This window comes from Amyelois transitella, chromosome 10 (genome assembly GCF_032362555.1).
Source record: "Amyelois transitella isolate CPQ chromosome 10, ilAmyTran1.1, whole genome shotgun sequence".
Taxonomy (NCBI): Eukaryota; Metazoa; Arthropoda; class Insecta; order Lepidoptera; family Pyralidae; genus Amyelois; species Amyelois transitella.
In genome coordinates this window covers 4,151,470-4,166,219 of record NC_083513.1, presented here as the reverse complement: position 1 = coordinate 4,166,219, position 14,750 = coordinate 4,151,470, and the positions used below count along the sequence as shown (strand labels likewise).

The 14,750-nt window shown below is 33.7% G+C and overlaps 1 protein-coding gene across 7 annotated transcripts in view; it reads left to right on the top strand.

Moving 5' to 3' along the window:
• The window catches only part of LOC106137696 (homeotic protein antennapedia), a 178,316-nt gene that overhangs the window by 122,249 nt on the left and 41,317 nt on the right, over positions 1-14,750 (top strand). The window contains exon 1 of one of the 7 annotated variants that reach the window (XM_013338585.2): positions 10,541-11,188. The exons of the other annotated variants lie outside the window; for them this stretch is intronic. The gene's annotated coding sequence lies outside the window, so the exon portion shown is untranslated. Of the gene's footprint in view, positions 1-10,540; positions 11,189-14,750 lie in introns of those variants that run through there. 7 annotated transcript variants of the gene reach the window in all.

The window sequence follows — 14,750 nt, the reverse complement described above, 5'->3', positions numbered from 1 at the left end:
ATAACAAAACAAACGACAATACATTCTTCATATAACAGTTTCAGGCAATAGATTATTTATCCTCAGAAGCTTATCAAATCTCTTTAAAATCGTATATTTCAAATGGTTCATCTACAAATTATTCGGGCACGTTCGTATGAAAGTTATTATGTGCCAAGTGGAATGAGGCGGAGAAACAGCCGCGCTGGCCGTAGTGCCAGGGTTCAGGAGATTGCCACAACCATTGTATCTCGAATTCCCCGCCGCTGTTGCCATCTGTCTTTTGATGATATTCGAAAATAATAGGAACACGGTGAGAAGATTGCTTAGTAGTGGTGAGCGGAGATGGAAATGGTGTTATTATAAAAATCAAAATTCTCAAGTATATAGATATATTATTTAGCATAGATGAAAATGTGTTTAGATACGAAAAGTATTAATTAACAGTAAAATTGGTGTTTAGATCAGGTTTAAGTATATAAAAATCAGCTCTATATACATATGTATGAAGGTGTCCTGTTATCGTGTTTATAAAAAAGTTGAATTGCAACATGTAGATTCATTTTGTAGCTTACAAACCAGTTATTCACGATAAGCAACCATGGAAACATTCTTGAGTAATACTATATACAAAATATCATAAAACCGCGTCAAAATTCCAGCAAACAATAAAAAAATATTCGACTAAAATCGCAAAGCCAATATTGGCAGCAAACGTTGCCGCGACGTAGTTTAATCACGGTTCGATGACGGATTGATCCAAATACAAATCGGAATACTTTTCTGTCGACAATCGATTGTCAATATTTATCCATCACTATCGATATTTTCGCTGGCTGCCAGCGGGCGTGGCTTGCGTGGTGCCAACTATGAGGAGCGCGTTAATGTATCGCCGCTGTTCGTGCATACTTTTTACTGCCGGTATCGTCTGCGAGATTCTATTAGTCGATTTATTCGATATTTGCCACACACAGCGAGAGAAATTTAAAAAATAACTCGATAAAATTGCGGTGTTGTGAACTCATTCATCTGCATGTGTTTGAATGAGCGAATTTAGGAGTCTAGACGATTTTTTGCAGTTATTCTTTAATTAATGCTTTCTTTGATAAAATCTTAAGACTCAACTAAATGGGCATGTTACTTTTGTTGTTATTAGCAACTTTACCATATTTTAAGTACGTTAAGAAAAATATGTATAAGCGAAATAAGACATATAGAAGGTACCTTTTTATGACTTTATTCAGTTCATTATGTCGATTATCAATTATTTTATTCACTCATTGTGCTAGTTATAACGTATCAGTAATCGCATATCCTGCAAAAGAATGAACATTCGTAAAGGTCAACTTTCTTAACTGCCATTTATTTAACTTAAATGCTTTATTTAATTAAGTGCGATATTAACATGTAGGTACACCAAAACGTCATAGCGATTATTATCGAAACTCGAAAAATTTAGTCGAGTGAAAATTGCAATTTATTTAGTCGATTTTCGTTGCGCCTCAAATCAGATACGGGATTGGGGTCTGTTAACATCCGTAGATGTATGTTTGTGTATCTGTACGTGAGAGCCCATCATGTTTTATTTATTCGCTGCGGAGTTAATAGAGTCGTGCGGTGAGATCTGGTACGTTTTTTGCCGTTGTATGTATTGAGATGTCTTTGGATACTGATGTCTTGTTGCTGTCTCTACCATACTTTGAACATGACGGCCACATTTATTTTTCGATGTTTTTATTACAAACAAGCGTTAAAACAACGTCTGGTAATCTGGCAAAGAGATACATCGCGAAGTCGTAAGAAATGAAAAATCCTTGGCGCTTACCTACACGGCTCTCACACTATTTACAGCATTTTCTATATATTATTTGGCCCGTTGTTTTTGCTTCTTGATTTCATATAAGGATTGCCGATTATAGAAACAGTGCAATTGATGTTTTATTGATCATAAGTTTTTCATGTTTGAAAGATACATAAGGTATCAGTACATCAAATGATAAAATATATATTACAAAGAAATGTAAGTGGGTAGATACTATGAAAAATAAAGACTTTTTTATCAAAGTCATCAAAATCTTCACAACGTTTTAATATTTCTATAATCCAATATGTAAGACAGGCTACCGCGCACGAAGATTTGGGAGCTCTTTTCAATATCAGTACTTTAGACAAAATAAGGGCACTCAAGAAGACAGCTGCAGCGAAATTTAAACTCGATTCATCATAAAAAAATCACATTTACTTTCGAATTTAGACAAGGTGAAATTTGAAAAAGGAGAATTACCATTCCTTCTTTAGAGGGGGAGGATGCCTCTCTTTTCACAGGAAATAATTGTCTAATATATGCTTTGTTATAGGTAAGGTTCCTCTTTCGGAATTTCAATGTTTTCCATTGAGTGAAGTTGGTAGATATTATTTCCTTACGATGTTGTGATAACGTGTTGTATTTTATGAAAACAAATAAGAATATCGTACGGTGAATTGTGATATTAGCTATGTATGTTAAGTTAAAGATTTTACGGTTACGAGTACGAGAGCTTTACTAAATTTTTATTTGTCTTTAAAAATCATAACTAAATTCTTCTTTGTCTTTAAAACTGCCTATGAATCGATTTAAATCTTTATATCTTTAAGATTTAATATGACGTGACTAAGCACATATTCGATAAAAACTGTACAAATGACACATCGATTATAATAATTTCTGCCTATCATCAAGCATGCTAACACAATGAGTTGATTAATACCTCCCATATGAAATACGACCATTCAGATAGCTCTATAGTTCCCACGCTACGGCCCAACTTGTAAGCTTTCACGATGAATACAGAAATTTTATAGTAATTTTGCCTCATGATCTCATGAACCATCATACGACTTTTCCTTTTTTTAAAAAGACATTTTTAATGCTAGTTTCATGAGCGTAAAAATACGTCAGTTATTCATCTCCCAACTGGACAATTTATTTAAGTGTGTGATTAAAATGGGTGTTAATCATGAATGGGTCATTGATTTGATTTTCTTTCTTTTTTTATTTTGCTGTTTCGCCATATATTATACGCCTGGAAAAGTTTCATTACCTTCTCTTCCTCTCTCTTATGTCTTGCAATCTAAAATGTATAAAATTAAATGTGTAATCATTGAAACAAACCGGTGGTGTAATATAGATAGTCGTTGGTATCTATTTTTTAGCGCATATTTAAAACCGTCGCGAAAATCATTGACTCACTCACTATTTAAAGAGTCTAAGATCAAGACCACAAGATATAAAAAATTTCGGGTCAACGACCGGTGAAATTTTTCGAGCACCCCACTCAATTATCACAATAAAAACAATCTTCATTTTGAAATTTATTGCTTTGTTTCTATTTCGAAGGAATTTCGGTGACTGGGAAGAACTTCGCCTATGAATAGTGCGAGCCCGACTACCAACGGCGGGTACGGTATAGTATAGTGACAGATTTGTGTTCTACACACACCGGAAGATTTTTTTATTCTGTGAACCGAAGAATTTATAGCGCTTTTTATGATACGTAATGCGATGATAGGGCTTTTTTATTTTGCCTTATGGTAAACAGAATTGGACGCGAAATATTAATTTAGAATATGCAGCCAATACTACCAATTCAGTTTAAATTGAAGCTCATATCATCGCTTGTTAAAATATCATTTCCATATTAAACAACACAGTCATTGATTTAAAGCGTCAATATCGGTTATCGCACAGCATCATTCAATCGCATAATCTGAAAAGCGTATACAAAATTAAACGACCAATATCGTGTTGGTGTCGCCACAAAATATTTTTGCCAATGCGACAATAATATGAAACTCGCATATTGCGATTCGCGAGTAGATAACAGGAATAATGGGGTTCAAAAATGAAATTAATTCCAGGTTGATGATTTCAAATTGAAAAGTCACATCGGCTGGAGCCATAATTCATGGCTGAGCGTGTCCGGGCGCCTGCGTCGGGCGCAGGGCTGTCCAATACCGGATCCCTTTTATTTACCTTTGTCTCATGTTGTTTTATGACGTCCTTTTCATCTTCCATTTTACGGTTTGCTTCTCATATAACTTACTTATTTGTTTTTTAATCCACTTATTTAATCAATTAATTCGTATCCACTTAGTTATTTAACTAAGTTAAAAAATTTAACCACTCTTGAATATGAGAAGACGATGTATGACTAAAATATTTTGAACTTATTTACGATTGATTGAAATTATGAAGAATGTCAAAGTTTCAATCAATCGTATTGTTTTCTTTTTACAATGTGTTTACAAGTTGTTTACATAAGCTTTTTGTACCGGTAGTAGGTAGCTTTTAGTTTTGCTCCCTAATTTGAAACATGGATTACATACCCCCTGGTTAAATAAGTCAAAGGTTTTTTTTTTCAATATCAAAGAATGGGATATTTTGAATAGACAAGCTCAAAAAACACCACAAATATTTGCATTTGCGTTTTATTTATGCGAAATAAATCATTTTAAAACTGTGTTTTATCATCAAAGAATTTTTTAGTCTATAGTCAGTAATAATAATATTGTTTTTTTAACAAGATGTTTTAGTAGGGATGGAATAGAAGGATGGAATCGAAGGGACGGAAGGGATGAAACAAACAACCAATATATGATATTATTATGTGTGTGTATATTAAACATAGGTATATCTTTATAAGGCAATACAGATGAATAAGGCCTTACGGTGTTTTCGAGATGGTTGGCTCTGCTTACCCCTTAAGGTATAATATATATATGTGATACTATGTATGTATGAATTCATATAAATGTTTGTGTATATTTTCGTTGACAACCCTAGGATCTCAGACAGCTCATTGTCAGGCTTCTCTTTGCTCCACCAGTCGCGATAGCCTTCTTTTGTCAAAATGCATTTGTTTCCAATATTATCACAATTTCTCTAAAATCTCAAGAAACACTGTGTAATGTGATGAATCTATAAAAATAAACTAATATTTAAAATGCAAAAAGTACTTTCTAATAAAATTAATAGATACAGAAAAATTTAAGATAAAGACGGCTAACATTCAAAAGAATATGAAATGAGAGTATCTTTTGGACAGGCATGTAACAGCTTTAATTGTCTTCATCGTTACTTACGAGTATATAGTCCAATATTGATTGATAACAAAATGGTTAACAAAAACCTAACTGACCAAATGATGTTAAAAAACTCTTGAAAAATTATAATTGCAAATTTTCTTCTTCAAGAGTCTATTGGTTCTGCCGACCCCGAAATGGAAAAAGTTGTGGTATAAGTATGTATGTTATATTAGCCAAAGATTACAGTAGGTACAGTTATTTCATGAATAATTGAGGTGGTCCATGGCATTCGAGCCACATTTGCAATTCGGCACAAGCAGAACGTGGGCCACGATTCTCGTAATTAGAAAGTCTATTTTCATACAATAAAACTGTACTGAACTTATTTACTTCAAACATTAGCTATGTTAAGTTTGATTTTATAAGTACCTAATTAATAAAAAGTTTTATAACTTTAATGTCTTTTGTATTTTCATATTGTATCGTTCACCGTGATGAGAGACAATTAACAATTCGTTTTAAGAAAATATTTGTCCTTTTTTCCTTGATCTGGTTTCTAATTATTAACATACATAAAATCACGCCTCTTTCCCGGAGAGGTAGGCAGAGACTACCTCTTTCCACTTGCCACGATCTCTGCATACTTCCTTTGCTTCATCCACATTCATAACTCTCTTCATGCAAGCTCTAATTAAATTTCTAATTATTTATTTGATTGTAAAACCCTAACTGTGTTTTTGAATAAGTTATTTTTAAACATATACGCGCTCATCAAATCTTCTTCTTCCTCCTGGCTATAGTCCTGGTTGCATCCTCACCACACTGGAGAGGAGCCTGGAGTATGCCTTTGGACCCTGGATCGGGAGGGTCAGGTTTTTACACGAACCGATCTCCGCAACCTTTGCAGGAGAACCAAACCCGTATTGGATCGATCATGGTTACACATCCAGTTGCTTGAATGTGCAGATTCCTTCACAATGTTTTCCCTCACCGTAGACGCGCTCATTAAATATATAGTAATAATTTTCTTTTTAAACATTGACTAATAAAAAGGGACTCAAGGACTCGTTTATTACAGAAGATTCTTAGTACCATTCTAACGAACTTGAACTCACTTTAAATATAGTTTCATATGATATAGCCGTTGTCTTTGTGTATGCAAATGCCACTGTGGCAGGTCTCATGTTTAATGCAGCCGCCTGTCGTCAACATTTGTCGGTTTCGCATTTCTGGTTTTGCTGGGTTAGACCTTAAAATTTTAGGAAATTTAACAAATAAGTTTTTTTTATTGAATATAGGGTCGTGGCAAGAGGAAAGATGTAGTCACTGCCTATCTTCGGGAAAGTTTAATATTAAAGATTCTAGATTTATGTAAAACTGTAGAAACAATATTTCAAGATATATAAGCACAATAAAAAACCTTCGGAACGTACTTAGTTTAATCTATGAATGTTAAAGGATTTAAATTGTAACATCAACAATGTGTGATTTAACAAATACCTAATCGTTCAATTATGTTGTCTTTATTTGTTACTATTATAGAATTGAAATTGTAATGTCCAAAATGTATGATTTTATAATAATCGTCAATTTTTAACGGCCTGTCTGACATTTATCTGTAAATTCTGTGATGAGCCCTTTGTGTTTGTATTCTGAAGAACAAAACAAAATGACGATCACAAGACCTAGAAACGCACGGAACTATCAGCGAAATATTCATTAGGCATTATTAAAAAGAGCTACAATGTGATTAAATGTAAATAAAATTGAGATACAAGCCATAAACGACTTTAATTACACACAAAACATGTAAAGTGAATAACCTAACAACGTAATAACAGAATAGCTTGTTTGGTAATGACTAGCTTAATTTTTTTAGAACGCTTCTGGGGTTCCAAATTGTAATTAAAAATATTAATAAACATCGACCCTTCGGCTTTGCATATAGTCGTCTATGTTTTGTATTGTAACAACATAATCCAAGTTATTATTATGGAAGTTAATTAGAAAAAATGAAATAAATCATTTGGTTGCGGGTAAGCTAAGCCAAGTAAAGAACGAGGCTTTCGTGGTAACACAATAGAAGTATTTGCATCCTTATCTAATGCCAAATTTGGGCACAGGTTGGAAAGAGAAAACGTCATATCTCAAGTATATTCATGAAAAATGGGGCCATAATTTGCCTGCACGAAAATTTGATAATAAATCATAATAGTTTTAGACAGAGTCGAGGTAAAAAAACGAACCAATTTGGAAAGTGAATTGTAAGGCACGGCCGAACCAGCGCTTGCCCTGTTATTAGACCAATTATGTTATTATGTTTGCCGTATCTAATCCGAAAAACGAAATTGGAGTCGGCCGCTGCCGGCGAATGCCCGATAGGTTCAATCACTCGACTTTTGGGTCGCACGAAATTCGTTGCGGAAGCAATCAGAAACACGAAAATTCCGAACCAAATAGTCACAAATTATCCTATAATATATAGTTGTGAAGAAAATTTTCTATCGATTTGTAGGAGATAGACATTGACAGTTTTTTGAGACGCTATTTCGCTACGGGCTATAGTTAAGTACAAATTAAAAAGGGTGCGCTGTTGCAGTACATATTTCAAAGTTCACATTTCATAAACAACCCCGCTTTGCCCTTTGATATCCCTCACTTAACTCATATTTCATTCAATATGACCATAATTGTAGTGATGGGTGGGATCTCATTACAATAAAAATCTTATCTCTGTGTGTAAAGGTTCATAATATTTCGCTGATAAAATCGTCAGATAAGAGCTGCATGAACGATCGCCTCTTTTACAATTTGTATCTTTTGCATACATCGTGGCTAGAACAGGTTTTCCTTGTGTAGAACGTAACGTTTCATGTTTTCGTTTCAAAACGCGTCGGGTCCCTTTGTATTATCAAAATATCAAATATGAATACCAAATAAGGGTTGGGACAAAAGAAAAACTGACAACTTTTTAATTTATGCGTAAAAGAGTACATGAAAACGTAATAATAGGATCGTGTTGGTAAATATATTAATGCAATAATTCTTGTTGGGGCGTTACGAGTTATATTTTTCTAAAATTTCACGGTAGATACATCATCTCGCTCGTGGAAAATTTAACATCTTCATTAAAGTGAAGTGGTCAGACAGGTTTGTTGGTTTTCTTCATTTGTTTGACAATGACCGTGGTCTGGAAGCTAATGAACTAGCAGATGTCCCCATTGGAGTGTTTTACGTTCTGTGAAATCACTCGATTGCATAGAAAAATTGTACTTATAAGTATGGAGATATTCTTCTGTTAATTTACGTACCTATCCTTAATGTTGAAAATTCACGTATGAAGTCAGTAGGTTTTATCAGACTAATTTTAATCCCTTTAGAGAAAAAAAAAACAATACAAAAGCTTATGAAAAAGATTAAGAAAAAATACCAACGAATTCGTTAACCTGTCTCAATATAGATAAACCAATGTTTATTTTGTCGTCTGTTTTATTGATATGAAAATGCATTAATTATTTTTTTATTAATAATTATTGCATTCAACTTTTGTTTACTAAAGATACGTGTACTTTTTATCTCTTAATGAAGAGTTCCGCGATAAACATTTTTTTTTAATAATTTATTATATGAATTCATTGAATACAATGCGTTAATTTATTGCTGCATATATTTTTTGCTGATAAAAATATTAAAATGTAAACAGTTTGATTTATTGCTTTATTTTTCTACATGATGCAAATTATTTAATTTGATTAAAATTTCTATATATTTTAGGACTAAAGTTAACTTTTTAATAACAATCCAAATTTATACCTATGTATGTATACCTATTACTATACATAATCCTAAGTAGAGAAGTTCATAAAAATTAATCAAATCGCAACCTATTTCACATTCTAGGTGTCTGTGCTCTTATTTAGGTACGATGAGAAAAAATACTTATTTATAACAAACGTTTTGACTTTCTTAAAATTTAAAACAGAAATACATTCCTTATAAGCATTCTCTTCATTGCAAACGATTCAATGCCATAATATACGATTGATCTGAACTTGACCAACGAATGCACCGACCCATTTATCAGTAGGGAATAGCAACAGCCCACTTATCGAACCAATAAAGATAGCGGAGTCACAGGTCAAAGATATAAAGGCAATGCCTTTTGGAAAATACTTTTTTTTTGATAACGGGTTTGAACAGTCGCCTTGTTGTTTACTATGGAATCGATTCATCGATGCTTTCTGTATCTCAAATTTTGAGGACAGTGGTTGTTCCGCTGAGATTATTAGTATCTTACTTATAAATGCGAAGACTGTATGTAATGTCTGTTACTCCTTGACACTCTTTCAAGTGATGAGGATTGGTTGAAATTTGGTACACGGAGTATATTACTTGTATATATTAATAAGAAATTGTAGGATGATTGATGATCACATGCTCTTCTAGGCTTACAACTCTTCGGTTAACCCACTTGCTTTAGTGATGTTAGCTCAAAGTCATCTAATATCTACTCTATCATAGGGTCAAATGTTAATAATAAGAATAAGTTATATTAATTTCAAACAAAATTTTAAGAACATCCATCCCTGTTGTTTTGTTTAAAAATATTTTAAATTTATTATTTTTTGTTGCAGGTAAGTTCCCGTTTTGGACTCTACGGAAATTGGCCGGAACCTTGATTTGTGAAACGCCTTCGTGTGAGTGTGGCTCGGGCGCGTGATCGGCACGCGAATAACAGTTCAATCTTCATTTACATAAAGTCGTATTTCAATTTGGCACGGCCCCCATATCCCGTCAGAGACAATATGCAAGTGTTTGGAAGTAAACGACAGCTGAAAATCAAAGGGAAGTTTTGTGTCTCGTTTTGCCTTGCCAAGTACGGCTTGAGAACAAAAGCGGATGGTTGATGCGATTAAATATAGATTCGATCTTTTGAAATCAACCCAGCCAGCGAGATATCAGAATCTTTTGCATTTTATTTTATAAACGTAAAAGATTATTATACCTTCTTAATGCAATTAAGTTCTTTCCTTATTCTGCAAGGGTTTATTTAATGCAAGTTCAGTCGATATTAGTATCTACCATTTATTAAAAGTTTCTTCAATTGGATTGAGATATCAAATCGGATTCGATTGCAATCACAGTAACGTGGATGCAACTCTTCATAGCGTTTCCCGCCCATCCGTGGCGTAGCGCTGCATGCATTCACACGCATTTGCTAATCTCCCATGTGATCGCCACATAGACGAGCGTACTATCGTGTATTCGTGTATAACCAGCCATTTTGCAGAACCGATACAGTCCAAACTCCCTTTTGCAGTTAGGCATCATTTCGTCTGGCCACGTTAAAAGCACGCTGCATGTTCGCACTCCCACCCGCCACAACACAAGCGCAAGACATGTATGAATCATTTCGGTTCGCTTGTGAGGGTGCCCGTACGTTTTCGCTCTGCTGGAGTTTGTCAGTGTGTTTGTGTTCATCGTTGCACGTGGACGCTTCTATGTGTGCGAGCCCACTCATGGCAGCGGACTATGACGGCTCGTAGATTTGACAGCTAGCTCAATGCGGGCTCAGACGTTCATTATACCGCGACCGATGTAATTTTCGTGAAATATCTGACGTTTGTAATGTGCGAAAAAGACAATAGTGTTGTGACGCGGACAGTTAAAGTGATTATTGAGTTACCGTGAACTGAACTGAAAAATCGGAACTTGTCAAATTGGATTATGACTGATTTGTCGATTGATTTGTGACATGATATGCCCCGTCTCAAGGAGCTTTTACGATGCTCGTAATTAGATGCGGCTCGTTAGACACCGTTTTGGGGTTCCTCAATATGAATAAAAAATCGGTTGTGGTTTTGTGGCATCAAATACACGGAACGAATACAAACTCGATAGCAAACTATAAATAAATTTAACAAGAGACCAATCGTAAATAATTATGACTAAACAGAGGTGATATAAGTAGATACATTTTATATAACGTGAATTAAAGAGACTTATTTACTTTGTGATCAAGATTATATGTATATTTTTATACGAACAGTGCATTTCATTGGTGATAATAAGATAAGGATAAAGTGATATTTAAAAATTTTTGTACAAAATATTTAACAAATTATTGGATGTTGCACGTAGTACGGTAAGTTTAAAATTACAACTAGAAATATGTACCATATGAATACAAAACTCAGTATATTGTTTTACTCCTAATTAGTTGATAATAAATTTGCTATCTCGTTGGTTATATTAGCTATGATCTGAATTCTACATACAGAGTATAATTATTAATCTTAAATGCCAAGTTTCAGAGACATCCGTTCAGTGGTTTCAGCTGAGCGTTCTTAAATGTGCCAGTACCTACCCCTTTTTATTTATATTACACATATCAACTGTTTTAGAATAATTTACGCAAATGTTGGTAAAATTCCAATAAGAATCTGAAATAAAAAAAAGACTAACAAAAAATAAGTATAAGCAAAAACTGAAGAGTAACAAATGACTAAACGGAAATATAAAAATGTAAATAAAACAGAACAAAATACCATTAGATATAATAACAAAAGGTGCCCATTCACATGTCGTTGATATTAATTGAGACATTAACAAATAAGCATATAGGTATAACATATTGCGTCGGACCCTTTAGTGGGAGTTGCCGAAAAGCAGGTACCTTTATTTGTAATTTATCAAAATCTTACTGCTATTTTTTAAACGGATAGAGCTGTATATCGAACTGAGGCACCGCCCTAAAAAAGGTCATTAATCTTCACTTTTTTTCATAGTAGTTCCGTGTCTGTTAGTTCCAATTCGATTCCTGCAAATGCGTTATAAATGTGAAAACGGCGGTAGCTTGATTATTATGTACGGAAATATTTTTATGCAAATTTCATTTGATAATAAGAAAACTTATTATAATGATAATGATTCCTTTTTATACCTGGATATTGGAGATATTTTCTATTAATAAAGGGATTTTTAACAAATACTAATTGTAAGGACTCACTTGTACTTATAGAGCTTTAGCTTAAGCAAGTGTTCTCCATTTTATTATACTTTATTAACATATCAAACAAATTATCTCGGTGAAATAATCGGTGCCTGATTAATTTCATATGCCTATCATATTTTTTTATATTTACAAATACTTACAGATTTTCATTGACTGTATGTATTTTATTCTTCTAACTATGAAACCAATAAAATAAATAAAATTAAGTTAATATGTCATCATCTAAACTCAAGGTTATTTTTAATTAATCATCTATGTCGGATAAATTAAGTTTTATTAGATTTTATTGATTTATATGTATTTAGTGAGTCATCTTTGATTTCGATGTAAGATTGCCTTAAAGGTGAGTTTGCATAGTTTGGTGAAAAATGTCTTAAAATGCTTTTGAGGTTTTTTTGGACGTTTATCATTTTTATTTAAGGCTGTCGCTATCTTTAAATCTTCATTTAGATTTTCACGTGGTCTTTGAGTTGTGCAACTATTGACTCTGTCAACTACATAGAGATAAAGACGTGATTTGTCCTGTCAATCTGATTTTAAGGATGCAATTATAGTGGAAATTTAGTTGTGACAATAGGAAAAGGAGAATGTTCACAACTACAATACATATCGTCGCATACAATAAGAGTTCAATATTCCTCTTTGTAGCTTGTTATAACATTATATGTATATTCGGCCTGATTCTAGTAATTATTTTTCCAAGATTTAACGATGAATACTTATTGCTCATTGTAAACCAATTACATGCAGAACACTGTAATATAGATACAAATCACATTTTAATAGCCAGTTATTACAAGATTACATAGACATGTTCATCGTTACTGTAAGAAATATTCATTGAATTTATCATTAAATTGTTGAAAAACCAGAAAAAAATGAATATTTTTTTAAAACACCTGTTGCTTACTGATAATATTTCAAAGATAGGAAAGTACGATGCGATACTTTCTAAATAAATAAATTTCATAACGGTTCCTCATCACGTTTTTCTTCAACTTTAAAGCTTTAGTTTACAATAAAAACAAACCAAATACTCATACTACCTAAAGAAAATTAAAATAATAATTCATATTGTGTAATACACCATATTTTTATTGTTATCTCGTAAACATAGGCCAGGTGTAAGATAATTTATTACTATTTGCTAGTTGTTCTGCTGTTGAACTACTTTTTAAATGAAACCGAGTAGACGACGCCGCGGGCTGAACGTAATATTATCGATTTTGTAATTACTCTATTAAACCGCACGTATCGATAAAGCCCTCACAGATTTGACAACTTTCGCGATTAAAATTCATAATAAAAAAAATATATCTTCAATTAGGTAATTGGTCAGGTTTTGATGAAACACTAACTTGGTTTATCAATGGGAACGTCATCAATCTATCAAGCCTTGCGCTGGATAATCTAGGTTATTTTTATTATTATTATGATGACAGTTTTAATCAAACCCGCAAAAATCTGTTTTAAACGATGTAGTTTTCTGTAATCTCTCATTTAAACATTCCTGAGTGTAAACTCTATAAAATACCAAAATATTTTGACTAATAGGTAATATTGATCAATGCACTTTCTTATGCACAGACACATATATACTTACAGTACGGATATATAAAATTAGACTCAAACTCGGGCGCACATATTTTCTCGAGCGCGTGGTCACTCTGGGAATTTGCCGCTGTTTTTTCTATTATAACGGAACCTTTCACCGCTATCTTTAGCCATCTAATGTACTGCTCCAAAGTGCCTTAATAAAGCGGGGCACATAAGATTTTTAATGCTCAGAGATTCGGTTGATGCGATAATACGCCGTGAACGCACGACTTTCTATGACTGCTAGAAATCGCCGACTTTTCGGTCTTTATACCGATTTGTTGTACAGCCCTTTGTGTTCGAAGTTTAAAATTGTTCTCTAAGATGATTAGATATACTTTAAATTTATTTTTAAACTAATTAATATAACAGCTGACCAGCCGTGATAGGAATTTAATTAAACTATCATTTACGTTTGATATTTAAAACCAGTTGCCTTCATCGCCTTAAAGCTCTTTAGATTCTTGCTTTACCTACCTACGCATGCCTCGTTGGAAATTTCTGACTTGAAGATTGTAAAGAACATACATACATACATACATAAAATCACGCCTCTTTCCCGGAGGGGTAGGCAGAGACTACCTCTTTCCACTTGCCACGATCTCTGCATACTTCTTTCGCTTCGTCCACATTCATAACTCTCTTCATACAAGCTCGGCGGTTTCGGGTACTTTTGACCTGACCCTTTACCAGGACGTCCTTAATTTGATCAAGATACGTTCGTCTAGGTCTTCCCACTCCGACCTTTCCCTCCACACTCTCCTTGTATATCTGCTTAGTCAACCTGCTTTCATTCATCCTCTCCACATGACCGAACCATCTTAACATACCCTTTTCTATTCCTGTAACTACATCTTCTTTCACATCACAACATTCCCTTATCACGCTGTTCCTTATCCTGTCACTCAATTTCACACCCATCATACTCCTTAACGCTCTCATTTCCACTGCATTTATTCTGCTTTCATGCTTCTTTTGCCATACCCAACTTTCACTCCCATACATTAATGTCGGGACCAACATGCCCCTGTGCACAGCCAGTCGAGCCTTTTTGGATAGTTTCTGACTGCTCATAAAGGCATGCAAAGCTCCATTC